General features: G+C 44.2%; 52 non-coding genes across 52 annotated transcripts; all 52 read left to right on the plus strand.

Annotated features, from left to right (window-relative positions):
• The first annotated feature begins 1105 nt into the window (after nucleotides 1–1105).
• Trnal-uag (transfer RNA leucine (anticodon UAG)) lies at nucleotides 1106–1189 on the plus strand. The gene has a single exon. It is a non-coding gene; the product is annotated as a tRNA-Leu (tRNA).
• A 667-nt stretch (nucleotides 1190–1856) lies between these two features.
• Trnal-caa (transfer RNA leucine (anticodon CAA)) lies at nucleotides 1857–1939 on the plus strand. Its single transcript has one exon. It is a non-coding gene; the product is annotated as a tRNA-Leu (tRNA).
• A 68-nt stretch (nucleotides 1940–2007) lies between these two features.
• Trnal-cag (transfer RNA leucine (anticodon CAG)) lies at nucleotides 2008–2089 on the plus strand. The gene has a single exon. It is a non-coding gene; the product is annotated as a tRNA-Leu (tRNA).
• A 368-nt stretch (nucleotides 2090–2457) lies between these two features.
• Trnal-cag (transfer RNA leucine (anticodon CAG)) lies at nucleotides 2458–2540 on the plus strand. Its single transcript has one exon. It is a non-coding gene; the product is annotated as a tRNA-Leu (tRNA).
• A 970-nt stretch (nucleotides 2541–3510) lies between these two features.
• Nucleotides 3511–3593, plus strand: Trnal-cag (transfer RNA leucine (anticodon CAG)). Its single transcript has one exon. It is a non-coding gene; the product is annotated as a tRNA-Leu (tRNA).
• Nucleotides 3594–3660: 67 nt separating this feature from the next.
• Nucleotides 3661–3743, plus strand: Trnal-cag (transfer RNA leucine (anticodon CAG)). The gene has a single exon. It is a non-coding gene; the product is annotated as a tRNA-Leu (tRNA).
• Nucleotides 3744–3962: 219 nt separating this feature from the next.
• Nucleotides 3963–4194, plus strand: Trnal-cag (transfer RNA leucine (anticodon CAG)). The gene is made up of 2 exons: nucleotides 3963–4000; nucleotides 4150–4194. It is a non-coding gene; the product is annotated as a tRNA-Leu (tRNA).
• Nucleotides 4195–4562: 368 nt separating this feature from the next.
• On the plus strand, nucleotides 4563–4645 carry Trnal-cag (transfer RNA leucine (anticodon CAG)). The gene has a single exon. It is a non-coding gene; the product is annotated as a tRNA-Leu (tRNA).
• Nucleotides 4646–5164: 519 nt separating this feature from the next.
• On the plus strand, nucleotides 5165–5247 carry Trnal-cag (transfer RNA leucine (anticodon CAG)). Its single transcript has one exon. It is a non-coding gene; the product is annotated as a tRNA-Leu (tRNA).
• A 367-nt stretch (nucleotides 5248–5614) lies between these two features.
• Trnal-cag (transfer RNA leucine (anticodon CAG)) lies at nucleotides 5615–5697 on the plus strand. Its single transcript has one exon. It is a non-coding gene; the product is annotated as a tRNA-Leu (tRNA).
• Nucleotides 5698–6368: 671 nt separating this feature from the next.
• On the plus strand, nucleotides 6369–6451 carry Trnal-cag (transfer RNA leucine (anticodon CAG)). The gene has a single exon. It is a non-coding gene; the product is annotated as a tRNA-Leu (tRNA).
• A 68-nt stretch (nucleotides 6452–6519) lies between these two features.
• Trnal-cag (transfer RNA leucine (anticodon CAG)) lies at nucleotides 6520–6601 on the plus strand. The gene has a single exon. It is a non-coding gene; the product is annotated as a tRNA-Leu (tRNA).
• A 218-nt stretch (nucleotides 6602–6819) lies between these two features.
• On the plus strand, nucleotides 6820–6902 carry Trnal-cag (transfer RNA leucine (anticodon CAG)). The gene has a single exon. It is a non-coding gene; the product is annotated as a tRNA-Leu (tRNA).
• Nucleotides 6903–6970: 68 nt separating this feature from the next.
• Nucleotides 6971–7053, plus strand: Trnal-cag (transfer RNA leucine (anticodon CAG)). The gene has a single exon. It is a non-coding gene; the product is annotated as a tRNA-Leu (tRNA).
• Nucleotides 7054–7570: 517 nt separating this feature from the next.
• Nucleotides 7571–7653, plus strand: Trnal-cag (transfer RNA leucine (anticodon CAG)). Its single transcript has one exon. It is a non-coding gene; the product is annotated as a tRNA-Leu (tRNA).
• Nucleotides 7654–8773: 1120 nt separating this feature from the next.
• Nucleotides 8774–8857, plus strand: Trnal-cag (transfer RNA leucine (anticodon CAG)). Its single transcript has one exon. It is a non-coding gene; the product is annotated as a tRNA-Leu (tRNA).
• Nucleotides 8858–9075: 218 nt separating this feature from the next.
• Trnal-cag (transfer RNA leucine (anticodon CAG)) lies at nucleotides 9076–9158 on the plus strand. The gene has a single exon. It is a non-coding gene; the product is annotated as a tRNA-Leu (tRNA).
• A 368-nt stretch (nucleotides 9159–9526) lies between these two features.
• On the plus strand, nucleotides 9527–9610 carry Trnal-cag (transfer RNA leucine (anticodon CAG)). Its single transcript has one exon. It is a non-coding gene; the product is annotated as a tRNA-Leu (tRNA).
• Nucleotides 9611–9828: 218 nt separating this feature from the next.
• Nucleotides 9829–9911, plus strand: Trnal-cag (transfer RNA leucine (anticodon CAG)). The gene has a single exon. It is a non-coding gene; the product is annotated as a tRNA-Leu (tRNA).
• Nucleotides 9912–9979: 68 nt separating this feature from the next.
• On the plus strand, nucleotides 9980–10212 carry Trnal-cag (transfer RNA leucine (anticodon CAG)). Its single transcript has 2 exons — nucleotides 9980–10017; nucleotides 10168–10212. It is a non-coding gene; the product is annotated as a tRNA-Leu (tRNA).
• A 369-nt stretch (nucleotides 10213–10581) lies between these two features.
• Nucleotides 10582–10665, plus strand: Trnal-cag (transfer RNA leucine (anticodon CAG)). Its single transcript has one exon. It is a non-coding gene; the product is annotated as a tRNA-Leu (tRNA).
• A 218-nt stretch (nucleotides 10666–10883) lies between these two features.
• Nucleotides 10884–10966, plus strand: Trnal-cag (transfer RNA leucine (anticodon CAG)). The gene has a single exon. It is a non-coding gene; the product is annotated as a tRNA-Leu (tRNA).
• Nucleotides 10967–11335: 369 nt separating this feature from the next.
• On the plus strand, nucleotides 11336–11419 carry Trnal-cag (transfer RNA leucine (anticodon CAG)). Its single transcript has one exon. It is a non-coding gene; the product is annotated as a tRNA-Leu (tRNA).
• Nucleotides 11420–11637: 218 nt separating this feature from the next.
• Trnal-cag (transfer RNA leucine (anticodon CAG)) lies at nucleotides 11638–11720 on the plus strand. The gene has a single exon. It is a non-coding gene; the product is annotated as a tRNA-Leu (tRNA).
• Nucleotides 11721–11788: 68 nt separating this feature from the next.
• Trnal-cag (transfer RNA leucine (anticodon CAG)) lies at nucleotides 11789–12021 on the plus strand. Its single transcript has 2 exons — nucleotides 11789–11826; nucleotides 11977–12021. It is a non-coding gene; the product is annotated as a tRNA-Leu (tRNA).
• Nucleotides 12022–12240: 219 nt separating this feature from the next.
• Nucleotides 12241–12323, plus strand: Trnal-cag (transfer RNA leucine (anticodon CAG)). The gene has a single exon. It is a non-coding gene; the product is annotated as a tRNA-Leu (tRNA).
• Nucleotides 12324–12691: 368 nt separating this feature from the next.
• Nucleotides 12692–12774, plus strand: Trnal-cag (transfer RNA leucine (anticodon CAG)). Its single transcript has one exon. It is a non-coding gene; the product is annotated as a tRNA-Leu (tRNA).
• Nucleotides 12775–12992: 218 nt separating this feature from the next.
• Nucleotides 12993–13076, plus strand: Trnal-cag (transfer RNA leucine (anticodon CAG)). The gene has a single exon. It is a non-coding gene; the product is annotated as a tRNA-Leu (tRNA).
• Nucleotides 13077–13294: 218 nt separating this feature from the next.
• Trnal-caa (transfer RNA leucine (anticodon CAA)) lies at nucleotides 13295–13377 on the plus strand. The gene has a single exon. It is a non-coding gene; the product is annotated as a tRNA-Leu (tRNA).
• Nucleotides 13378–13444: 67 nt separating this feature from the next.
• Nucleotides 13445–13528, plus strand: Trnal-cag (transfer RNA leucine (anticodon CAG)). The gene has a single exon. It is a non-coding gene; the product is annotated as a tRNA-Leu (tRNA).
• Nucleotides 13529–13896: 368 nt separating this feature from the next.
• Trnal-cag (transfer RNA leucine (anticodon CAG)) lies at nucleotides 13897–13979 on the plus strand. Its single transcript has one exon. It is a non-coding gene; the product is annotated as a tRNA-Leu (tRNA).
• Nucleotides 13980–14347: 368 nt separating this feature from the next.
• On the plus strand, nucleotides 14348–14430 carry Trnal-cag (transfer RNA leucine (anticodon CAG)). The gene has a single exon. It is a non-coding gene; the product is annotated as a tRNA-Leu (tRNA).
• Nucleotides 14431–14648: 218 nt separating this feature from the next.
• On the plus strand, nucleotides 14649–14732 carry Trnal-cag (transfer RNA leucine (anticodon CAG)). The gene has a single exon. It is a non-coding gene; the product is annotated as a tRNA-Leu (tRNA).
• Nucleotides 14733–14950: 218 nt separating this feature from the next.
• On the plus strand, nucleotides 14951–15033 carry Trnal-cag (transfer RNA leucine (anticodon CAG)). The gene has a single exon. It is a non-coding gene; the product is annotated as a tRNA-Leu (tRNA).
• Nucleotides 15034–15101: 68 nt separating this feature from the next.
• Nucleotides 15102–15334, plus strand: Trnal-cag (transfer RNA leucine (anticodon CAG)). Its single transcript has 2 exons — nucleotides 15102–15139; nucleotides 15290–15334. It is a non-coding gene; the product is annotated as a tRNA-Leu (tRNA).
• A 218-nt stretch (nucleotides 15335–15552) lies between these two features.
• Nucleotides 15553–15635, plus strand: Trnal-cag (transfer RNA leucine (anticodon CAG)). Its single transcript has one exon. It is a non-coding gene; the product is annotated as a tRNA-Leu (tRNA).
• Nucleotides 15636–16002: 367 nt separating this feature from the next.
• Nucleotides 16003–16085, plus strand: Trnam-cau (transfer RNA methionine (anticodon CAU)). Its single transcript has one exon. It is a non-coding gene; the product is annotated as a tRNA-Met (tRNA).
• Nucleotides 16086–16756: 671 nt separating this feature from the next.
• On the plus strand, nucleotides 16757–16839 carry Trnal-cag (transfer RNA leucine (anticodon CAG)). Its single transcript has one exon. It is a non-coding gene; the product is annotated as a tRNA-Leu (tRNA).
• Nucleotides 16840–16907: 68 nt separating this feature from the next.
• On the plus strand, nucleotides 16908–16989 carry Trnal-cag (transfer RNA leucine (anticodon CAG)). Its single transcript has one exon. It is a non-coding gene; the product is annotated as a tRNA-Leu (tRNA).
• A 68-nt stretch (nucleotides 16990–17057) lies between these two features.
• Nucleotides 17058–17140, plus strand: Trnal-cag (transfer RNA leucine (anticodon CAG)). Its single transcript has one exon. It is a non-coding gene; the product is annotated as a tRNA-Leu (tRNA).
• Nucleotides 17141–17208: 68 nt separating this feature from the next.
• Nucleotides 17209–17290, plus strand: Trnal-cag (transfer RNA leucine (anticodon CAG)). Its single transcript has one exon. It is a non-coding gene; the product is annotated as a tRNA-Leu (tRNA).
• Nucleotides 17291–17797: 507 nt separating this feature from the next.
• Nucleotides 17798–17880, plus strand: Trnal-cag (transfer RNA leucine (anticodon CAG)). The gene has a single exon. It is a non-coding gene; the product is annotated as a tRNA-Leu (tRNA).
• A 68-nt stretch (nucleotides 17881–17948) lies between these two features.
• Nucleotides 17949–18030, plus strand: Trnal-cag (transfer RNA leucine (anticodon CAG)). The gene has a single exon. It is a non-coding gene; the product is annotated as a tRNA-Leu (tRNA).
• A 1120-nt stretch (nucleotides 18031–19150) lies between these two features.
• Nucleotides 19151–19233, plus strand: Trnal-cag (transfer RNA leucine (anticodon CAG)). Its single transcript has one exon. It is a non-coding gene; the product is annotated as a tRNA-Leu (tRNA).
• A 68-nt stretch (nucleotides 19234–19301) lies between these two features.
• Nucleotides 19302–19384, plus strand: Trnal-cag (transfer RNA leucine (anticodon CAG)). The gene has a single exon. It is a non-coding gene; the product is annotated as a tRNA-Leu (tRNA).
• Nucleotides 19385–19603: 219 nt separating this feature from the next.
• Nucleotides 19604–19686, plus strand: Trnal-cag (transfer RNA leucine (anticodon CAG)). Its single transcript has one exon. It is a non-coding gene; the product is annotated as a tRNA-Leu (tRNA).
• A 367-nt stretch (nucleotides 19687–20053) lies between these two features.
• On the plus strand, nucleotides 20054–20136 carry Trnal-cag (transfer RNA leucine (anticodon CAG)). The gene has a single exon. It is a non-coding gene; the product is annotated as a tRNA-Leu (tRNA).
• Nucleotides 20137–20355: 219 nt separating this feature from the next.
• Trnal-cag (transfer RNA leucine (anticodon CAG)) lies at nucleotides 20356–20438 on the plus strand. The gene has a single exon. It is a non-coding gene; the product is annotated as a tRNA-Leu (tRNA).
• Nucleotides 20439–20506: 68 nt separating this feature from the next.
• On the plus strand, nucleotides 20507–20739 carry Trnal-cag (transfer RNA leucine (anticodon CAG)). Its single transcript has 2 exons — nucleotides 20507–20544; nucleotides 20695–20739. It is a non-coding gene; the product is annotated as a tRNA-Leu (tRNA).
• A 218-nt stretch (nucleotides 20740–20957) lies between these two features.
• Trnal-cag (transfer RNA leucine (anticodon CAG)) lies at nucleotides 20958–21040 on the plus strand. The gene has a single exon. It is a non-coding gene; the product is annotated as a tRNA-Leu (tRNA).
• A 367-nt stretch (nucleotides 21041–21407) lies between these two features.
• On the plus strand, nucleotides 21408–21490 carry Trnal-cag (transfer RNA leucine (anticodon CAG)). Its single transcript has one exon. It is a non-coding gene; the product is annotated as a tRNA-Leu (tRNA).
• A 219-nt stretch (nucleotides 21491–21709) lies between these two features.
• Trnal-cag (transfer RNA leucine (anticodon CAG)) lies at nucleotides 21710–21792 on the plus strand. Its single transcript has one exon. It is a non-coding gene; the product is annotated as a tRNA-Leu (tRNA).
• The last annotated feature ends 243 nt before the right edge of the window (nucleotides 21793–22035 follow it).

A 22035-nucleotide genomic window follows, 5' to 3' on the forward strand; every position in this document is an offset into this window, starting at 1 on the left:
GTAAAATACAGGCGGTAGAGTCGGAACGCACATTCGTCTGGACTCGGGCTCGGGTTGTTTTTCACTAACTTCAGAGCGCTAGTTGCCAGTGCAAAACAAATCACAAAAATGTTGGCACGCGAGTTGTTGATATTTTGACATTATTCATAAACCGGCACACTGCATACAAAAGGTTGCCGACCCCTGGTCTACACTAAGGCACTGCGTTCAGGTCGCAGTCTCCCCTGGAGGCGCGGGTTCGAATCCCGCTCCTGTCAATCTTATATTTTAAGTTTCAGTTTCATTTACAACAGTTTTTTTACTTGAAGATTTCTAATTTTCCACAAACAAGGCAGGATGGCCGAGTGATCTAAGGCGCTTCGTTCAGGTCGCAGTCTCGTTATTATTATTATTATAAATACAATAATTGACCCACCTACACCCAAACGATACCGACACCGGCCAAACCCAAATAATGTGCGTTGTGGTATGCGGTATTTGTGGACCTTTTTGGTGTTACTTCCTTCGTACCAAATAGAAAGAGCCCCGATTTAAGATAGGTCTATAGTCTAAACGTTTGTTTATGTAGCCTATAAATTTCGGTTTTACAATCCCGAACGTCAGAAAAATTCACATGGATAATTAATGAAAACCAGTTAGGAGAAGAAACTTACAGCTGACACATGTGGTACGTCACAAACGAAATTGCCCAGCGATTGTGGACTACAAGGTAGTACAAGTTTCAATCAAAATGACTTGTGCGAAATGCTAAAAACAGTTGGGCCAAGAAAAATGTTCAAATTTTTTATTTTTTAACTGGGAACAATTTAAGTGCGCACAATCAAATTTTACTGCGCAAACAATGTTATGTAGCTGCGCAGTTGCGCAGTTGCGCACCTTAGGGGGAACACTGCCTGTCAGCTTTACAGTTAGGTTTCATTTGAAACAGGTTTCTACTTGAAGATTTCTTACTATCATTTAATCAAGGCAGGATGGCCGAGTGGCCTAAGGCAGGTCGCAGTCTCCCCTGGGAGCGCGGATTCGAATCCCGCTTCTGGCAATCTTACATTTTAGGTAAATTTAAACAGTTTTTTTACTTGAAGATTTCCTACTATTCTGCAAACAATGCAGGATGGCCGAGTGGTCTAATGCGCTGCGTTTAGGTCGCAGTCTCCCCTGGAGGCGCGGGTTCGAATCCCGCTTCTGGCAATCTTACATTTTAGGTTTAATTTAAACAGTTTTTTTACTTAAAGATTTCCCACTATTCTGCAAACAATGCAGGATGGCCGAGTGGTCTAAGGCGCTGCGTTCAGGTCGCAGTCTCCCCTGGAGGCGCGCTTCGAATCCCGCTCCTGTCAATCTTACATTTTAGGTTTCATTTATAACAGTTTTTTTACTTGAAGATTTCCTACTGTTCTGCAAACAAGGCAGGATGGCCGAGTACTCTAAGGCGCTGCGTTCGGGGGGCAGTCTCCCCTGGAGGCGCGGGTTCGAATCCCGCTCCTGTCAACCTTAAATTTTATGTTTCAGTAAACTCGTTTTTTTACTTAAAGATTTCTTATTATTCCACAAACAAGGCAGGATGGCCGAGTGGTCTAAGGCGCTGCGTTCAGATCGCAGACTCCCCTTTAGGCGCGTTTTCGAATCCCGCTCCTGTCAATCTTACATTTTATGTTTCATTTACAACAGTTTTTATACTTAAAGATTTCTTATTGTTCCACAAACAAGGCAGGATGGCCGAGTGGACTAAGGCGTTGCTTTCAGGTCGCAGTCTCCCTTTAGGCGCGTGTTCGAATCCCGCTCCTTTCAATCTTACATTTTAGGTTTCATTTACAACAGTTTTTATACTTAAAGATTTCTTACTATTCCGCAAACAAGGCAGGATGGCCGTGTGGTCTAAGGCGCTGCGTTCAAGCCGCAGTCTCCCCTGGAGGCGCGGATTCGAATCCCGCTCCTGTTAATCTTACATTTTAGTATTCATTTTCAACTGTTTTTTTAGTTAAAGATTTCTTATTATTCCACAAACAAGACAGGATGGCCGAGTGGTCTAAGGCGCTGCGTTCAGGTCGCAGTCTCCCCTGGAGGTCGTGTTCGAATCCCGCTCCTGTCAATCCTACATTTTAGGTTTCATTTTGAACAGTTTTTTTACTTAAAGATTTTTTACTATTCCATAAAAAAGGCAGGATTGCCGTGTGGTCTAAGGCGCTGCGCTCAGGTCGCAGTCTCCCCTGAAGGCTCGGGTTCGAATCCCGCTCCTGTCAATGTTAAATTTTAGTATTCATTTTGAACAGTTTTTTTACTTAAAGATTTCTTATTGTTCCACAAACAAGGCAGGATGGCCGAGTGGTCTAATGCGCTGCGTTCAGGTCGCAGTCTCCCTTTAGGCGCGTGTCCAATCCCGCTCCTGTCAATCTTACATTTTAGGTTTCATTTACAACAGTTTTTATACTTAAAGTTTTCTTACTACTCCACAAACAAGGCAGGATGGCCGAGTGGTCTAAGGCTCTGCGGTCAGCTCGCAGTCTCCCCTGGAGGCGCGGGTTCGAATCCCGCTCCTGTCAATCTTACATTTTAGATTTCATTTACAACAGTTGGTTTACTTGAAGATTTCTTACCATTATTCTTCGCACCAAATACAAAGAGCCCCGATTTAAGATAGGACTATAGTCTAAAAGTTTGTTGATGTAGCCTATATATTTCGGATTTGCAACACCCAACGTCAGACAAAAAACATATTGATAATTATAATAATGAAAACCAGTTAGGAGACTGACACATGTGGTACGCCTCAAACGAAATTGCCCAGCCATTCCGGACTACAATGTAGTACAAGTTTCAATCAAAATGGCTGGTGCGAAATGCCAAAAATGGTTGGGTCAAAAAAATGTAAAGATTTTATCATTTTCAACTGGGAATAATTTAAGTGCGCACAATCAAATATTACTGCGCGAATAATGTTATGTAGCTGCGCAATTGCGCAGTTGTGCAGCTTAGGGGAACACTGCCTGTCAGCTGTACATTTTAGGTTTCATTTACAACAGTTTTCTTATTTGAAGATTTCTTACTACCATTTGAACAAGGCAGGATGGCCGAGTAATCTAAGGTGCAGCGTTCAGTTCGTAGTCTCCCCTGGAGGCTCGGGTTCGACTCTCGCTCCTCTCAATGTTACATTTTAAGTTTCATTTAAAACATTTTTTTACATGAAGATTTCCTACAATTCGACATACAAGGCAGGATTGCCGAGTGGTCTAAGGCGATGCGTTCAGGTCGCAGTCTTTCCTGGAGGCGCGGGTTCGAATCCCGCTCCTTTCAATGATTCATTTTAGGTTTCATTTAAAACATTTTTTTTACATGAAGATTTCTTACTATTCCACAAACAAGGCAGGATCGCCGAGTGATATAAGGCTCTGCGTTCAGGGGGCAGTCTCCCCTGGAGGCGCGGGTTCGAATCCCGCTCCTGTCAATGTTACATTTTAGGTTTCATTTACAACAGTTGGTTTACTTGAAGGTTTCTTACCATTATTCAAACAAGGCAGGATCGCCGAGTGGTCTAAGGCGCTGCGTTCAGGTCGCAGTCTCCCCTGGGAGCGCGGGTTCGAATCCCGCTTCTGTCAATCTTACAATTCAGATTTCATTTACCCCAGTTTTTTACTTGAAGATTTCTTATTATTCCACAAACGAGGCAGGATGTCCGAGTGATCTAAGGCGATGCGTTCAGGTCGCAGTCTCCCCTGGAGGCGCGGGTTCGAATCCCGCTTCTGTCAATCTTACATTTTAGGTTTCAATTAAAACATTTTTTTCACTTGAAGTTTTAGCACAATTCTACAAACAACGCAGGGTGGCCGAGTGGTCTAAGGCGCAGCGTTCAGGTCGCAGTCTCCCCTGGATGCGCCGGTTCGAATCCCGCTTCTGTCAATGTTACATTTTAGGTTTCATTTAAAACATTTTTTTTACTTGAAGATTTCCTACTATTCGACAAACAAGGCAGGATGGCCGAGTGGTCTAAGGCGCTGCGTTCAGGTCGCAGTCTCCCCCGGAGGCGCGCTTCGAATCCCGCTCCTGTCAATCTTACATTTTAGGTTTCATTTTAACAGTTTTTTTACTTGAAGATTTCTTACTATACTGCAAACAAGGCAGGATGGCAGAGTACTCTAAGGCGCACCTTTCGGGGTGCAGTCTCCCCTGGAGGCGCGGGTTCGAATCCCGCTCCTGTCAATGTTAAATTTTAGTATTCATTTTGAACAGTTTTTTTACTTAAAGATTTCTTATTATTCCACAAACAAGGCAGGATGGCCGAGTGATATAAGGCACTGCGTTCAGGTCGCAGTTTCCCCTTTAGGCGCGTTTTCGAATCCCGCTCCTGTCAATGTTAAATTTTAGTATTCATTTTGAACAGTTTTTTTACTTAAAGATTTCTTATTATTCCACAAACAAGGCAGGATGGCCGAGTGATATAAGGCACTGCGTTCAGGTCGCAGTTTCCCCTTTAGGCGCGTTTTCGAATCCCGCTCCTGTCAATCTTACATTTTAGGTTTCAATTAAAACATTTTTTTCACTTGAAGTTTTACAAATTCTACAAACAAGGCAGGGTGGCCGAGTGGTCTAAGGCGCAGCGTTCAGGTCGCAGTCTCCCCTGGAGGCGCCGGTTCGAATCCCGCTTCTGTCAATGTTACATTTTAGGTTTCATTTAAAACATTTTTTTTACTTGAAGCTTTCCTACTATTCGACAAACAAGGCAGGATGGCCGAGTGGTCTAAGGCGCTGCGTTCAGGTCGCGGTCTCCCCCTTAGGCGCGCTTCGAATCCCGCTCCTGTCAATCTTACATTTTAGGTTTCATTTTTAACAGTTTTTTTACTTGAAGATTTCTTACTATTCTGCAAACAAGGCAGGATGGCCGAGTACTCTAAGGCGCTCCTTTCGGGGTGCAGTCTCCCCTGGAGGCGCGGCTTCGAATCCCGCTCCTGTCAATGTTACATTTTAGTATTCATTTGAAATTTTTTTTTACTTAAATATTTCTTAATATTCCACAAACAAGGCAGGATGGCCGAGTGTTATAAGGCGCTGCGTTCAGGTCGCAGTCTCCCCTTTAAGCGCGTTTTCGAATCCCGCTCCTGTCAATCTTACATTTTAGGTTTCATTTACAACAGTTTTTATACTTAAAGATTTTTTACTATTGCACAAACAAGGCAGGATGGCCGAGAGGTCTAAGGCGCTGCTTTCAGGTCGCAGTCTCCCCTGGAGGCGCGGGCTCGAATCCCGCTCCTGTCAATGTTAAATTTTAGTATTCATTTTGAACAGTTTTTTACTTAAAGATTTCTTATCGTTCCACAAACAAGGCAGGATGGCCGAGTGGACTAAGACGCTTGGTTCAGGTCGCAGTCTCCCTTTAGGCGCGTGTTCGAATCCCGCTCCTGTCAATCTTACATTTTAGGTTTCATTTACAACAGTTTTTATGCTTAAAGATTTCTTACTATTCGGCAAACAAGGCAGGATGGCCGTGTGGTCTAAGGCGCTGCGTTCAGGTCGCAGTCTTACCTTTAGGCGCGTTTTCGAATCCCGCTCCTGTCAATCTTACATTTTATGTTTCAGTACACTAGTTTCTTTACTTGAAGATTTCTTATTATTCCACAAACAAGGCAGGATGGCCGAGTGGTCTAAGGCGCTGCGTTCAGGTCGCAGTCTCCCCTGGAGGCGCGGGTTCGAATCCCGCTCCTGTCAATGTTACATTTTAGTATTCATTTAAAACTTTTTTTCTACTTAAAGATTTCCTTCTATTCTGCAAACAATGCAGGATGGCCGAGTTCTCTAAGGCGCTGCGTTCAGGGGGCAGTTTTCCCTTAAATGCGCGGGTTCGAATCCCGCTTCTATCAATCTTACATTTTAGGTTTCAATTAAAACATTTTTTTCACTTGAAGTTTTACCACAATTCTACAAACAAGGCAGGATGGCCGAGTGGTCTAAGGCGCTGCGTTCAGGTCGCAGTCTCCCCCGTAGGCGCGTTTCGAATCCCGCTCCTGTCAATCTTACATTTTAGGTTTCATTTATAACAGTTTTTTTACTTGAAGATTTCCTACTATTCTGCAAACAAGGCAGGATGGCCGAGTACTCTAAGGCGCTCCTTTCGGGTGTAGTCTCCCCTGAAGGCGCGGGTTCGAATCCCGCTCCTGTCAATGTTACATTTTAGTATTCATTTAAAACTTTTTTTTGACTTAAAGATTTCTTATTATTCCACAAACAAGGCAGGATGGCCGAGTGATATAAGGCGCTGCGTTCAGGTCGCAGTCTCCCCTTTAGGCGCGTTTTCGAATCCCGCTCCTGTCAATCTTACATTTTAGGTTTCATTTACAACAGTTTTTAAACTTAAAGATTTTTTACTATTGCACAAACAAGGCAGGATGGCCGAGTGGTCTAAGGCGCTCCGTTCAGGTCGCAGTCTCCCCTGGAGGCGCGGGTTCGAATCCCGCTCCTGTCAAACTTAAATTTTAGTATTCATTTTGAACAGTTTTTTTACTTAAAGTTTTCTTATCGTTCCACAAACAAGGCAGGATGGCCGAGTGGACTAAGGCGCTGCGTTCAGGTCGCAGTCTCCCTTTAGGCGCGTGTTCGAATCCCGCTCCTGTCAATCTTATATTTTAGGTTTCATTTACAACAGTTTTTATACTTAAAGATTTCTTACTATTCGGCAAACAAGGCAGGATGGCCGTGTGGTCTAAGGCGCTGCGTTCAGGTCGCAGTCTCCCCTTTAGGCGCGTTTTCGAATCCCGCACCTGTCAATATTACATTTTATGTTTCAGTACACCAGTTTTTTTACTTGAAGATTTCATATTATTCCACAACCAAGGCAGGATGGCCGAGTGGTCTAAGGCGCTGCGTTCAGGTCGCAGTCTCCCCTGGAGGCGCGGGTTCGAATCCCGCTCCTGTCAAAGTTAAATTTTAGTATTCATTTTGAACAGTTTTTTTACTTAAAGATTTTTTATCGTTCCACAAACAAGGCAGGATGGCCGAGTGTACTAAGGCGCTGCGTTCAGGTCGCAGTCTCCCCTGGAGGCGCGGGTTCGAATCCCGCTCCTCTCAATATTATATTTTAGTATTCATTTAAAACTTTTTTTTGACTTAAAGATTTCTTATTATTCCACAAACAAGGCAAGATGGCCGAGTGATATAAGGCGCTGCTTTCAAGTCGCAGTCTCCCCTGGGAACGCTGGTTCGAATTCCGCTTCTGGCATTCTTTCATTTAAGTTTAATTTAAACAGTTTTTTTACTTGAAGATTTCCTACTATTCTTCAAACAATGCAGGATGGCCGAGTGGTCTAAGGCGCTGCGTTCAAGTCGCAGTCTCCCCTGGGAACGCTGGTTCGAATTCCGCTTCTGGCATTCTTTCATTTAAGTTTAATTTAAACAGTTTTTTTACTTAAAGATTTCTTATTATTCCACAAACAAGGCAGGATGGCCGAGTGATATAAGGCACTGCATTCAGGTCGCAGTTTCCCCTTTAGGCGCGTTTTCGAATCCCGCTCCTGTCAATCTTACATTTTAGGTTTCATTTACAACAGTTTTTAAACTGAAAGATTTTTTACTATTGCACAAACAAGGCAGGATGGCCGAGTGGTCTAAGGCGCTGCGTTCAGGCCGCAGTCTCCACTGGAGGCGCGGGTTCGAATCCCGCTCCTGTCAATGTTAAATTTTAGTATTCATTTTGAACAGTTTTTTTACTTAAAGATTTCTTATCGTTGCACAAACAAGGCAGGATGGCCGAGTGGACTAAGGCGCTGCGTTCAGGTCGCATTCTCCCTTTAGGCGCGTGTTCGAATCCCGCTCCTGTCAATCATATATTTTAGGTTTCATTTACAACAGTTTTTATCCTTAAATATTTCTTACTATTCGGCAAACAAGGCAGGATGGCCGTGTGGTCTAAGGCGCTGCGTTCTGGTCGCAGTCTCCCGTTTAGGCGCGTTTTCGAATCCCGCTCCTGTCAATCTTACATTTTATGTTTCAGTACACCAGTATTTTTACTTGAACTTTTCTTATTATTCCACAAACAAGGCAGGATGGCCGAGTGATATAAGGCGCTGCGTTCAGGTCGCAGTCTCCCCTGGGAGCGCTTGTTCGAATCCCGCTTCTGGCATTCTTACATTTTAAGTTTAATTTAAACAGTTTTTTTACTTGAAGATTTCTTACTATTCTGCAAACAAGGCAGGATGGCCGAGTACTCTAAGCCGCTCCTTTCGTGGGCAGTCTCCCCTGGAGGCGCGGGTTCGAATCCCGCTCCTGTCAATGTTACATTTTAGTATTCCTTTGAAACTTTTTTTGTACTTAAAGATTTCTTATTATTCCACAAACAAGGCAGGATGGCCGAGTGATATAAGGCGCTGCGTTCAGGTCGCAGTCTCCCCTTTAAGCGCGTTTTCGAATCCCGCTCCTGTCAATCTTACATTTTAGGTTTCATTTACAACAGTTTTTATACTTAAAGATTTCTTACTATTCGACAAACAAGGCAGGATGGCCGAGTGGTCTAAGGCGCTGCGTTCAGTTCGCAGTCTCCCTTAGAAGCTCGGGTTTGAATCCCGCTCCTGTCAATGTTACATTTTAGTATTCATTTAAAACTTTTTTTCTACTTAAAGATTTCCTGCTATTCTGCAAACAATACAGGATGGCCGAGTTCTCTAAGGCGCTGCGTTCAGGGGGCAGTCTCCCCTGGAGACGCGGGTTCGAATCCCGCTTCTGTCAATCTTACATTTTAGGTTTAATTTAAACAGTTTTTTTACTTAAAGATTTCCTACTATTCTGCAAACAATGCAGGATGGCCGAGTGGTCTAATGCGCTGCGTTCAGGTCGCAGTCTCCCCTGGAGGCGCGGGTTCGAATCCCGCTCCTGTCAATGTTAAATTTTAGTATTCATTTTGAACAGTTTTTTTACTTAAAGATTTCTTATTATTCCACAAACAAGGCAGGATGGCCGAGTGATATAACGCACTGCGTTCAGGTCGCAGTTTCCCCTTTAGGCGCGTTTTCGAATCCCGCTCCTGTCAATCTTACATTTTAGGTTTCAATTAAAACATTTTTTTCACTTGAAGTTTTACCACAACTCTACAAACAAGGCAGGGTGGCCGAGTGGTCTAAGGCGCAGCGTTCAGGTCGCAGTCTCCCCTGGAGGCGCCGGTTCGAATCCCGCTTCTGTCAATGTTACATTTTAGGTTTCATTTAAAACATTTTTTTTACTTGAAGATTTCCTACTATTCGACAAACAAGGCAGGATGGCCGAGTGGTCTAAGGCGCTGCGTTCAGTTCGCAGTCTCCCTTAGAAGCTCGGGTTTGAATCCCGCTCCTGTCAATGTTACATTTTAGTATTCATTTAAAACTTTTTTCTACTTAAAGATTTCCTGCTATTCTGCAAACAATACAGGATGGCCGAGTTCTCTAAGGCGCTGCGTTCAGGGGGCAGTCTCCCCTGGAGACGCGGGTTCGAATCCCGCTTCTGTCAATCTTACATTTTAGGTTTAATTTAAACAGTTTTTTTACTTAAAGATTTCCTACTATTCTGCAAACAATGCAGGATGGCCGAGTGGTCTAATGCGCTGCGTTCAGGTCGCAGTCTCCCCTGGAGGCGCGGGTTCGAATCCCGCTCCTGTCAATGTTAAATTTTAGTATTCATTTTGAACAGTTTTTTTACTTAAAGATTTCTTATTATTCCACAAACAAGGCAGGATGGCCGAGTGATATAACGCACTGCGTTCAGGTCGCAGTTTCCCCTTTAGGCGCGTTTTCGAATCCCGCTCCTGTCAATCTTACATTTTAGGTTTCAATTAAAACATTTTTTTCACTTGAAGTTTTACCACAACTCTACAAACAAGGCAGGGTGGCCGAGTGGTCTAAGGCGCAGCGTTCAGGTCGCAGTCTCCCCTGGAGGCGCCGGTTCGAATCCCGCTTCTGTCAATGTTACATTTTAGGTTTCATTTAAAACATTTTTTTTACTTGAAGATTTCCTACTATTCGACAAACAAGGCAGGATGGCCGAGTGGTCTAAGGCGCTGCGTTCAGGTCGCAGTCTCCCCCGGAGGCGCCCTTCGAATCCCGCTCCTGCCAATCTTACATTTTAGGTTTCATTTTTAACAGTTTTTTTACTTGAAGATTTCTTACTATTCTGCAAACAAGGCATGATGGCCGAGTACTCTAAGGCGCTCCTTTCGGGGTGCAGCCTCCCCTGGAGGCGCGGGTTCGAATCCCGCTCCTGTCAATGTTAAATTTTAGTATTCATTTTGAACAGTTTTTTTACTTAAAGATTTCTTATCGTTCCACAAACAAGGCAGGATGGCCGAGTGGTCTAAGGCGCTGCGTTCAGTTCGCAGTCTCCCTTAGAAGCTCGGGTTTGAATCCCGCTCCTGTCAATGTTACATTTTAGTATTCATTTAAAACTTTTTTTCTACTTAAAGATTTCCTGCTATTCTGCAAACAATACAGGATGGCCGAGTTCTCTAAGGCGCTGCGTTCAGGGGGCAGTCTCCCCTGGAGACGCGGGTTCGAATCCCGCTTCTGTCAATCTTACATTTTAGGTTTAATTTAAACAGTTTTTTTACTTAAAGATTTCCTACTATTCTGCAAACAATGCAGGATGGCCGAGTGGTCTAATGCGCTGCGTTCAGGTCGCAGTCTCCCCTGGAGGCGCGGGTTCGAATCCCGCTCCTGTCAATGTTAAATTTTAGTATTCATTTTGAACAGTTTTTTTACTTAAAGATTTCTTATTATTCCACAAACAAGGCAGGATGGCCGAGTGATATAACGCACTGCGTTCAGGTCGCAGTTTCCCCTTTAGGCGCGTTTTCGAATCCCGCTCCTGTCAATCTTACATTTTAGGTTTCAATTAAAACATTTTTTTCACTTGAAGTTTTACCACAACTCTACAAACAAGGCAGGGTGGCCGAGTGGTCTAAGGCGCAGCGTTCAGGTCGCAGTCTCCCCTGGAGGCGCCGGTTCGAATCCCGCTTCTGTCAATGTTACATTTTAGGTTTCATTTAAAACATTTTTTTTACTTGAAGATTTCCTACTATTCGACAAACAAGACAGGATGGCCGAGTGGTCTAAGGCGCTGCGTTCAGTTCGCAGTCTCCCTTAGAAGCTCGGGTTTGAATCCCGCTCCTGTCAATGTTACATTTTAGTATTCATTTAAAACTTTTTTTCTACTTAAAGATTTCCTGCTATTCTGCAAACAATACAGGATGGCCGAGTTCTCTAAGGCGCTGCGTTCAGGGGGCAGTCTCCCCTGGAGACGCGGGTTCGAATCCCGCTTCTGTCAATCTTACATTTTAGGTTTAATTTAAACAGTTTTTTTACTTAAAGATTTCCTACTATTCTGCAAACAATGCAGGATGGCCGAGTGGTCTAATGCGCTGCGTTCAGGTCGCAGTCTCCCCTGGAGGCGCGGGTTCGAATCCCGCTCCTGTCAATGTTAAATTTTAGTATTCATTTTGAACAGTTTTTTTACTTAAAGATTTCTTATTATTCCACAAACAAGGCAGGATGGCCGAGTGATATAACGCACTGCGTTCAGGTCGCAGTTTCCCCTTTAGGCGCGTTTTCGAATCCCGCTCCTGTCAATCTTACATTTTAGGTTTCAATTAAAACATTTTTTTCACTTGAAGTTTTACCACAACTCTACAAACAAGGCAGGGTGGCCGAGTGGTCTAAGGCGCAGCGTTCAGGTCGCAGTCTCCCCTGGAGGCGCCGGTTCGAATCCCGCTTCTGTCAATGTTACATTTTAGGTTTCATTTAAAACATTTTTTTTACTTGAAGATTTCCTACTATTCGACAAACAAGGCAGGATGGCCGAGTGGTCTAAGGCGCTGCGTTCAGGTCGCAGTCTCCCCCGGAGGCGCCCTTCGAATCCCGCTCCTGTCAATCTTACATTTTAGGTTTCATTTTTAACAGTTTTTTTACTTGAAGATTTCTTACTATTCTGCAAACAAGGCATGATGGCCGAGTACTCTAAGGCGCTCCTTTCGGGGTGCAGCCTCCCCTGGAGGCGCGGGTTCGAATCCCGCTCCTGTCAATGTTAAATTTTAGTATTCATTTTGAACAGTTTTTTTACTTAAAGATTTCTTATCGTTCCACAAACAAGGCAGGATGGCCGAGTGGACTAAGGCGCTGCGTTCAGGTCGCAGTCTACCCTTTAGGCGCGTTTTCGAATCCCGCTCCTGTCAATCTTACATTTTAGGTTTCATTTACAACAGTTTTTAAACTTAAAGATTTTTTACTATTGCACAAACAGGGCAGGATGGCCGAGTGGTCTAAGGTGCTGCGTTCAGGTCGCAGTCTCCCCTGGAGGCGCGGGTTCGAATCCCGCTCCTGTCAAAGTTAAATTTTAGTATTCATTTTGAACAGTTTTTTTACTTGAAGATTTCTTATCGTTCCACAAACAAGGCAGGATGGCCCAGTGGACTAAGGCGCTGCGTTCAGGTCGCAGTCTCCCTTTAGGCGCGTGTTCGAATACCGCTTCTGTCAATCTTATATTTTAGGTTTCATTTACAACAGTTTTTATACTTAAAGATTTCTTACTATTCGGCAAACACAGCAGGATGGCCGTGTGGTCTAAGGCGCTGCGTTCAGGTCGCAATCTCCCCTTTAGGCGCGTTTTCGAATCCCGCTCCTGTCAATCTTACATTTTATGTTTCAGTACACCAGTTTTTTTACTTGAAGATTTCTTAATATTCCACAAACAAGGCAGGATGGCCGAGTGGTCTAAGGCGCGGCGTTCAGGTCGCAGTCTCCCCTGGAGGCGCGGGTTCGAAACCCGCTCCTGTCAATATTACATTTTAGTATTCATTTAAAACTTTTTTTTTACTTAAAGATTTCTTATTATTCCACAAACAAGGCAGGATGGCCGAGTGATATAAGGCGCTGCGTTCAAGTCGCAGTCTCCCCTGGGAGCGCTGGTTCGAATCCCGCTTCTGGCATTCTTTCATTTTAGGTTTAATTTAAACAGTTTTTTTACTTGAAGATTTCCTACTATTCTGCAAACAATGCAGGATGGCCGAGTGGTCTAATGCGCTGCGTTCAGGTCGCAGTCTCCCCTGGAGGCGCGGGTTCGAATCCCGCTCCTGTCAATGTTAAATTTTAGTATTCATTTTGAACAGTTTTTTTACTTAAAGATTTCTTATTATTCCACAAACAAGGCAGGATGGCCGAGTGATATAAGGCACTGCGTTCAGGTCGCAGTTTCCCCTTTAGGCGCGTTTTCGAATCCCGCTCCTGTCAATCTTACATTTTAGGTTTCAATTAAAACATTTTTTTCACTTGAAGTTTTACCACAATTCTACAAACAAGGCAGGGTGGCCGAGTGGTCTAAGGCGCTGCGTTCAAGTCGCAGTCTCCCCTGGGAGCGCTGGTTCGAATCCCGCTTCTGGCATTCTTTCATTTTAGGTTTAATTTAAACAGTTTTTTTACTTGAAGATTTCCTACTATTCTGCAAACAATGCAGGATGGCCGAGTGGTCTAATGCGCTGCGTTCAGGTCGCAGTCTCCCCTGGAGGCGCGGGTTCGAATCCCGCTCCTGTCAATGTTAAATTTTAGTATTCATTTTTAACAGTTTTTTTACTTGAAGATTTCTTACTATTCTGCAAACAAGGCAGGATGGCCGAGTACTCTAAGGCGCTCCTTTCGGGGTGCAGTCTCCCCTGGAGGCGCGGGTTCGAATCCCGCTCCTGTCAATGTTACATTTTAGTATTCATTTGAAATTTTTTTTTACTTAAATATTTCTTAATATTCCACAAACAAGGCAGGATGGCCGAGTGTTATAAGGCGCTGCGTTCAGGTCGCAGTCTCCCCTTTAAGTGCGTTTTCGAATCCCGCTCCTGTCAATCTTACATTTTAGGTTTCATTTACAACAGTTTTTATACTTAAAGATTTTTTACTATTGCACAAACAAGGCAGGATGGCCGAGTGGTCTAAGGTGCTGCGTTCAGGTCGCAGTCTCCCCTGGAGGCGCGGGTTCGAATCCCGCTCCTGTCAAAGTTAAATTTTAGTATTCATTTTGAACAGTTTTTTTACTTAAAGATTTCTTATCGTTCCACAAACAAGGCAGGATGGCCCAGTGGACTAAGGCGCTGCGTTCAGGTCGCAGTCTCCCTTTAGGCGCGTGTTCGAATACCGCTTCTGTCAATCTTATATTTTAGGTTTCATTTACAACAGTTTTTATACTTACAGATTTCTTACTATTCGGCAAACACAGCAGGATGGCCGTGTGGTCTAAGGCGCTGCGTTCAGGTCGCAATCTCCCCTTTAGGCGCGTTTTCGAATCCCGCTCCTGTCAATCTTACATTTTATGTTTCAGTACACCAGTTTTTTTACTTGAAGATTTCTTAATATTCCACAAACAAGGCAGGATGGCCGAGTGGTCTAAGGCGCGGCGTTCAGGTCGCAGTCTCCCCTGGAGGCGCGGGTTCGAAACCCGCTCCTGTCAATATTACATTTTAGTATTCATTTAAAACTTTTTTTTTACTTAAAGATTTCTTATTATTCCACAAACAAGGCAGGATGGCCGAGTGATATAAGGCGCTGCGTTCAAGTCGCAGTCTCCCCTGGGAGCGCTGGTTCGAATCCCGCTTCTGGCATTCTTTCATTTTAGGTTTAATTTAAACAGTTTTTTTACTTGAAGATTTCCTACTATTCTGCAAACAATGCAGGATGGCCGAGTGGTCTAATGCGCTGCGTTCAGGTCGCAGTCTCCCCTGGAGGCGCGGGTTCGAATCCCGCTCCTGTCAATGTTAAATTTTAGTAATCATTTTGAACAGTTTTTTTACTTAAAGATTTCTTATTATTCCACAAACAAGGCAGGATGGCCGAGTGATATAAGGCACTGCGTTCAGGTCGCAGTTTCCCCTTTAGGCGCGTTTTCGAATCCCGCTCCTGTCAATCTTACATTTTAGGTTTCAATTAAAACATTTTTTTCACTTGAAGTTTTACCACAATTCTACAAACAAGGCAGGGTGGCCGAGTGGTCTAAGGCGCAGCGTTCAGGTCGCAGTCTCCCCTGGAGGCGCCGGTTCGAATCCCGCTTCTGTCAATGTTACATTTTAGGTTTCATTTAAAACATTTTTTTTACTTGAAGATTTCCTACTATTCGACAAACAAGGCAGGATGGCCGAGTGGTCTAAGGCGCTGCGTTCAGATCGCAGTCTCCCCCTTAGGCGCGCTTCGAATCCCGCTCCTGTCAATCTTACATTTTAGGTTTCATTTTTAACAGTTTTTTTACTTGAAGATTTCTTACTATTCTGCAAACAAGGCAGGATGGCCGAGTACTCTAAGGCGCTCCTTTCGGGGTGCAGTCTCCCCTGGAGGCGCGGGTTCGAATCCCGCTCCTGTCAATGTTACATTTTAGTATTCATTTGAAATTTTTTTTTACTTAAATATTTCTTAATATTCCACAAACAAGGCAGGATGGCCGAGTGTTATAAGGCGCTGCGTTCAGGTCGCAGTCTCCCCTTTAAGCGCGTTTTCGAATCCCGCTCCTGTCAATCTTACATTTTAGGTTTCATTTACAACAGTTTTTATACTTAAAGATTTTTTACTATTGCACAAACAAGGCAGGATGGCCGAGTGGTCTAAGGCGCTGCGTTCAGGTCGCAGTCTCCCCTGGAGGCGCGGGTTCGAATCCCGCTCCTGTCAATGTTAAATTTTAGTATTCATTTTGAACAGTTTTTTACTTAAAGATTTCTTATCGTTCCACAAACAAGGCAGGATGGCCGAGTGGACTAAGACGCTTGGTTCAGGTCGCAGTCTCCCTTTAGGCGCGTGTTCGAATCCCGCTCCTGTCAATCTTACATTTTCGGTTTCATTTACAACAGTTTTTATGCTTAAAGATTTCTTACTATTCGGCAAACAAGGCAGGATGGCCGTGTGGTCTAAGGCGCTGCGTTCAGGTCGCAGTCTTACCTTTAGGCGCGTTTTCGAATCCCGCTCCTGTCAATCTTACATTTTATGTTTCAGTACACTAGTTTCTTTACTTGAAGATTTCTTATTATTCCACAAACAAGGCAGGATGGCCGAGTGGTCTAAGGCGCTGCGTTCATGTCGCAGTCTCCCCTGGAGGCGCGGGTTCGAATCCCGCTCCTGTCAATGTTACATTTTAGTATTCATTTAAAACTTTTTTTCTACTTACAGATTTCCTTCTATTCTGCAAACAATGCAGGATGGCCAAGTTCTCTAAGGCGCTGCGTTCAGGGGGCAGTTTTCCCTTGAATGCGCGGGTTCGAATCCCGCTTCTATCAATCTTACATTTTAGGTTTCAATTAAAACATTTTTTTCACTTGAAGTTTTACCACAATTCTACAAACAAGGCAGGATGGCCGAGTGGTCTAAGGCGCTGCGTTCAGGTCGCAGTCTCCCCCGTAGGCGCGTTTCGAATCCCGCTCCTGTCAATCTTACATTTTAGGTTTCATTTATAACAGTTTTTTTACTTGAAGATTTCCTACTATTCTGCAAACAAGGCATGATGGCCGAGTACTCTAAGGCGCTCCTTTCGGGGGTAGTCTCCCCTGAAGACGCGGGTTCGAATCCCGCTCCTGTCAATGTTACATTTTAGTATTCATTTAAAACTTTTTTATGACTTAAAGATTTCTTATTATTCCACAAACAAGGCAGGTTGGCCGAGTGATATAAGGCGCTGCGTTCAGGTCGCAGCCTCCCCTTTAGGCGCGTTTTCGAATCCCGCTCCTGTCAATCTTACATTTTAGGTTTCATTTACAACAGTTTTTAAACTTAAAGATTTTTTACTGTTGCACAAACAAGGCAGGATGGCCGAGTGGTCTAACGCGCTGCGTTCAGGTCGCAGTCTCCCCTGGAGGCGCGGGTTCGAATCCCGCTCCTGTCAAACTTAAATTTTAGTATTCATTTTGAACAGTTTTTTTACTTAAAGATTTCTTATCGTTCCACAAACAAGGCAGGATGGCCGAGTGGACTAAGGCGCTGCGTTCAGGTCGCAGTCTCCCTTTAGGCGCGTGTTCGAATCCCGCTCCTGTCAATCTTATATTTTAGGTTTCATTTACAACAGTTTTTATACTTAAAGATTTTTTACTGTTGCACAAACAAGGCAGGATGGCCGAGTGGTCTAAGGCGCTGCGTTCAGGTCGCAGTCTCCCCTGGAGGCGCGGTTTCGAATCCCGCTCCTGTCAAAGTTAAATTTTAGTATTCATTTTGAACAGTTTTTTTACTTAAAGATTTCTTATCGTTCCACAAACAAGGCAGGATGGCCGAGTGGACTAAGGCGCTGCGTTCAGGTCGCAGTCTCCCTTTAGGCGCGTGTTCGAATCCCGCTCCTGTCAATCTTATATTTTAGGTTTCATTTACAACAGTTTTTATACTTAAAGATTTTTTACTGTTGCACAAACAAGGCATGATGGCCGAGTGGTCTAAGGCGCTGCGTTCAGGTCGCAGTCTCCCCTGGAAGCGCGGTTTCGAATCCCGCTCCTGTCAAAGTTAAATTTTAGTATTCATTTTGAACAGTTTTTTGACTTAAAGATTTCTTATTATTCCACAAACAAGGCAAGATGGCCGAGTGATATAAGGCGCTGCGTTCAAGTCGCAGTCTCCCCTGGGAACGCTGGTTCGAATTCCGCTTCTGGCATTCTTTCATTTAAGTTTAATTTAAACAGTTTTTTTACTTGAAGATTTCCAAACAAGGCAGGATGGCCGAGTACTCTAAGGCGCTCCTTTCGGGGGTAGTCTCCCCTGAAGGCGCGGGTTCGAATCCCGCTCCTGTCAATGTTACATTTTAGTATTCATTTAAAACAGTTTTTAAACTTAAAGATTTTTTACTATTGCACAAACAAGGCAGGATGGCCGAGTGGTCTAAGGCGCTGCGTTCAGGCCGCAGTCTCCACTGGAGGCGCGCGTTCGAATCCCGCTCCTGTCAATGTTAAATTTTAGTATTCATTTTGAACAGTTTTTTTACTTAAAGATTTCTTATCGTTGCACAAACAAGGCAGGATGGCCGAGTGGACTAAGGCGCTGCGTTCAGGTCGCAGTCTCCCTTTAGGCGCGTGTTCGAATCCCGCTCCTGTCAATCTTATATTTTAGGTTTCATTTACAACAGTTTTTATCCTTAAATATTTCTTACTATTCGGCAAACAAGGCAGGATGGCCGTGTGGTCTAAGGCGCTGCGTTTCGGTCGCAGTCTCCCGTTTAGGCGCGTTTTCGAATCCCGCTCCTGTCAATCTTACATTTTATGTTTCAGTACACCAGTATTTTTACTTGAAGATTTCTTATTATTCCACAAACAAGGCAGGATGGCCGAGTGATGTAAGGCGCTGCGTTCAGGTCGCAGTCTCCCCTGGGAGCGCTGGTTCGAATCCCGCTTCTGGCATTCTTACATTTTAGGTTTAATTTAAACAGTTTTTTTACTTGAAGATTTCCTACTATTCTGCAAACAATGCAGGATGGCCGAGTGGTCTAAGGCGCTGCGTTCAGGTCGCAGTCTCCCCCGGAGGCGCGCTTCGAATCCCGCTCCTGTCAATCTTACATTTTAGGTTTCATTTATAACAGTTTTTTTACTTGAAGATTTCTTACTATTCTGCAAACAAGGCAGGATGGCCGAGTACTCTAAGGCGCTGCTTTCGTGGGCAGTCTCCCCTGGAGGCGTGGGTTCGAATCCCGCTCCTGTCAATGTTACATTTTAGTATTCCTTTGAAACTTTTTTTGTACTTAAAGATTTCTTATTATTCCACAAACAAGGCAGGATGGCCGAGTGATATAAGGCGCTGCGTTCAGGTCGCAGTCTCCCCTTTAACGCGTTTTCGAATCCCGCTCCTGTCAATCTTACATTTTAGGTTTCATTTACAACAGTTTATATACTTAAAGATTTCTTACTATTCGACAAACAAGGCAGGATGGCCGAGTGGTCTAAGGCGCTGCGTTCAGTTCGCAGTCTCCCCTGGAAGCTCGGGTTTGAATCCCGCTCCTGTCAATGTTACATTTTAGTATTCATTTAAAACTTTTTTTCTACTTGAAGATTTCCTGCTATTCTGCAAACAATACAGGATGGCCGAGTTCTCTAAGGCGCTGGGTTCAGGGGGCAGTCTCCCCTGGAGACGCGGGTTCGAATCCCGCTTCTGTCAATCTTACATTTTAGGTTTCAATTAAAACATTTTTTTCACTTGAAGTTTTATCACAATTCTACAAACAAGGCAGGATGGCCGAGTGGTCTAAGGCGCTGCGTTCAGGTCGCAGTCTCCCCTGGAGGCGCCGGTTCAAATCCCGCTTCTGTCAATGTTACATTTTAGGTTTCATTTAAAATATTTTTTTTACTTGAAGATTTCTTACTATTCGACAAACAAGGCAGGATGGCCGAGTGGTCTAAGGCGCTCCGTTCAGGTCGCAGTCTCTCCTGGAGGCGCGGGTTCAAATCCCGCTTCTGTCAATGTTACATTTTAGGTTTCATTTAAAACATTTTTTTTACTTGAAGATTTCCTACTATTCGACAAACAAGGCAGGATGGCCGAGTGGTCTAAGGCGCTGCGTTCAGGTCGCAGTTTCCCCTTTAAGCGCGTTTTCGAATCCCGCTCCTGTCAATCTTACATTTTAGGTTTCATTTACAACAGTTTTTATACTTAAAGATTTTTTACTATTGCACAAACAAGGCAGGATGGCCGAGTGGTCTAAGGCGCTGCGTTCAGGTCGCAGTGTCCCCTGGAGGCGCGGGTTCGAATCCCGCTCCTGTCAATGTTAAATTTTAGTATTCATTTTGAACAGTTTTTTACTTAAAGATTTCTTATCGTTCCACAAACAAGGCAGGATGGCCGAGTGGACTAAGGCGCTTGGTTCAGGTCGCAGTCTCCCTTTAGGCGCGTGTTCGAATCCCGCTCCTGTCAATCTTACATTTTAGGTTTCATTTACAACAGTTTTTATGCTTAAAGATTTCTTACTATTCGGCAAACAAGGCAGGATGGCCGTGTGGTCTAAGGCGCTGCGTTCAGGTCGCAGTCTCACCTTTAGGCGCGTTTTCGAATCCCGCTCCTGTCAATCTTACATTTTATGTTTCAGTACACCAGTTTCTTTACTTGAAGATTTCTTATTATTCCACAAACAAGGCAGGATGGCCGAGTGGTCTAAGGCGCTGCGTTCAGGTCGCAGTCTCCCCTGGAGGCGCGTGTTCGAATCCCGCTCCTGTCAATGTTAAATTTTAGTATTCATTTTGAACAGTTTTTTTACTTAAAGATTTCTTATTATTCCACAAACAAGGCAGGATGGCCGAGTGATATAAGGCACTGCGTTCAGGTCGCAGTTTCCCCTTTAGGCGCGTTTTCGAATCCCGCTCCTGTCAATCTTACATTTTAGGTTTCAATTAAAACATTTTTTTCACTTGAAGTTTTACCACAATTCTGCAAACAAGGCAGGGTGGCCGAGTGGTCTAAGGCGCAGCGTTCAGGTCGCAGTCTCCCCTGGAGGCGCCGGTTCGAATCCCGCTTCTGTCAATGTTACATTTTAGGTTTCATTTAAAACATTTTTTTTACTTGAAGATTTCCTACTATTCGACAAACAAGGCAGGATGGCCGAGTGGTCTAAGGCGCTGCGTTCAGGTCGCAGTCTCCCCCGGAGGCGCGCTTCGAATCCCGCTCCTGTCAATCTTACATTTTAGGTTTCATTTTTATCAGTTTTTTTACTTGAAGATTTCTTACTATCCTGCAAACAAGGCAGGATGGCCGAGTACTCTAAGGCGCTCCTTTCGGGGTGCAGTCTCCCCTGGAGGCGCGGGTTCGAATCCCGCTCCTGTCAATGTTACATTTTAGTATTTATTTGAAACTTTTTTTTACTTAAATATTTCTTATTATTCCACAAACAAGGCAGGATGGCCGAGTGATATAAGGCGCTGCGTTCAGGTCGCAGTCTCCCCTTTAAGCGCGTTTTCGAATCCCGCTCCTGTCAATCTTACATTTTAGGTTTCATTTACAACAGTTTTTATACTTAAAGATTTTTTACTATTGCACAAACAAGGCAGGATGCCCGAGTGGTCTAAGGCGCTGCGTTCAGGTCGCAGTCTCCCCTGGAGGCGCGGGTTCGAATCCCGCTCCTGTCAATTTTAAATTTTAGTATTCATTTTGAACAGTTTTTTACTTAAAGATTTCTTATCGTTCCACAAACAAGGCAGGATGGCCAATTGGACTAAGGCGCTTGGTTCAGGTCGCAGTCTCCCTTTAGGCGCGTGTTCGAATCCCGCTCCTGTCAATCTTACATTTTAGGTTTCATTTACAACAGTTTTTATGCTTAAAGATTTCTTACTATTCGGCAAACAAGGCAGGATGGCCGTGTGGTCTAAGGCGCTGCGTTCAGGTCGCAGTCTCACCTTTAGGCGCGTTTTCGAATCCCGCTCCTGTCAATCTTACATTTTATGTTTCAGTACACCAGTTTCTTTACTTGAAGATTTCTTATTATTACACAAACAAGGCAGGATGGCCGAGTGGTCTAAGGCGCTGCGTTCAGGTCGCAGTCTCCCCTGGAGGCGCGGGTTCGAATCCCGCTCCTGTCAATGTTACATTTTAGTATTCATTTAAAACTTTTTTCTACTTAAAGATTTCCTGCTATTCTGCAAACAATGCAGGATGGCCGAGTTCTCTAAGGCGCTGCGTTCAGGGGGCAGTTTTCCCTTGAATGCGCGGGTTCGAATCCCGCTTCTATCAATCTTACATTTTAGGTTTCAATTACAACAGTTTTTAAACTTAAAGATGTTTTACTATTGCACAAACAAGGCAGGATGGCCGAGTGGTCTAAGGCGCTGCGTTCAGGCCGCAGTCTCCCCTGGAGGCGCGGGTTCGAATCCCGCTTCTGTCAATGTTAAATTTTAGTATTCATTTTGAACAGTTTTTTTACTTAAAGATTTCTTATCGTTCCACAAATAAGGCAGGATCGCCGAGTGGACTAAGGCGCTGCGTTCAGGTCGCAGTCTCCCTTTAGGCGCGTGTTCGAATCCCGCTCCTGCCAATCTTATATTTTAGGTTCCATTTGCAACAGTTTTTATACTTAAAGATTTCTTACTATTCGGCAAACAAGGCAGGATGGCCGTGTGGTCTAAGG

Source organism: Ascidiella aspersa, chromosome 8, assembly GCF_963924565.1.
Source record: "Ascidiella aspersa chromosome 8, kaAscAspe10.2, whole genome shotgun sequence".
NCBI classification, from domain to species: Eukaryota; Metazoa; Chordata; class Ascidiacea; order Phlebobranchia; family Ascidiidae; genus Ascidiella; species Ascidiella aspersa.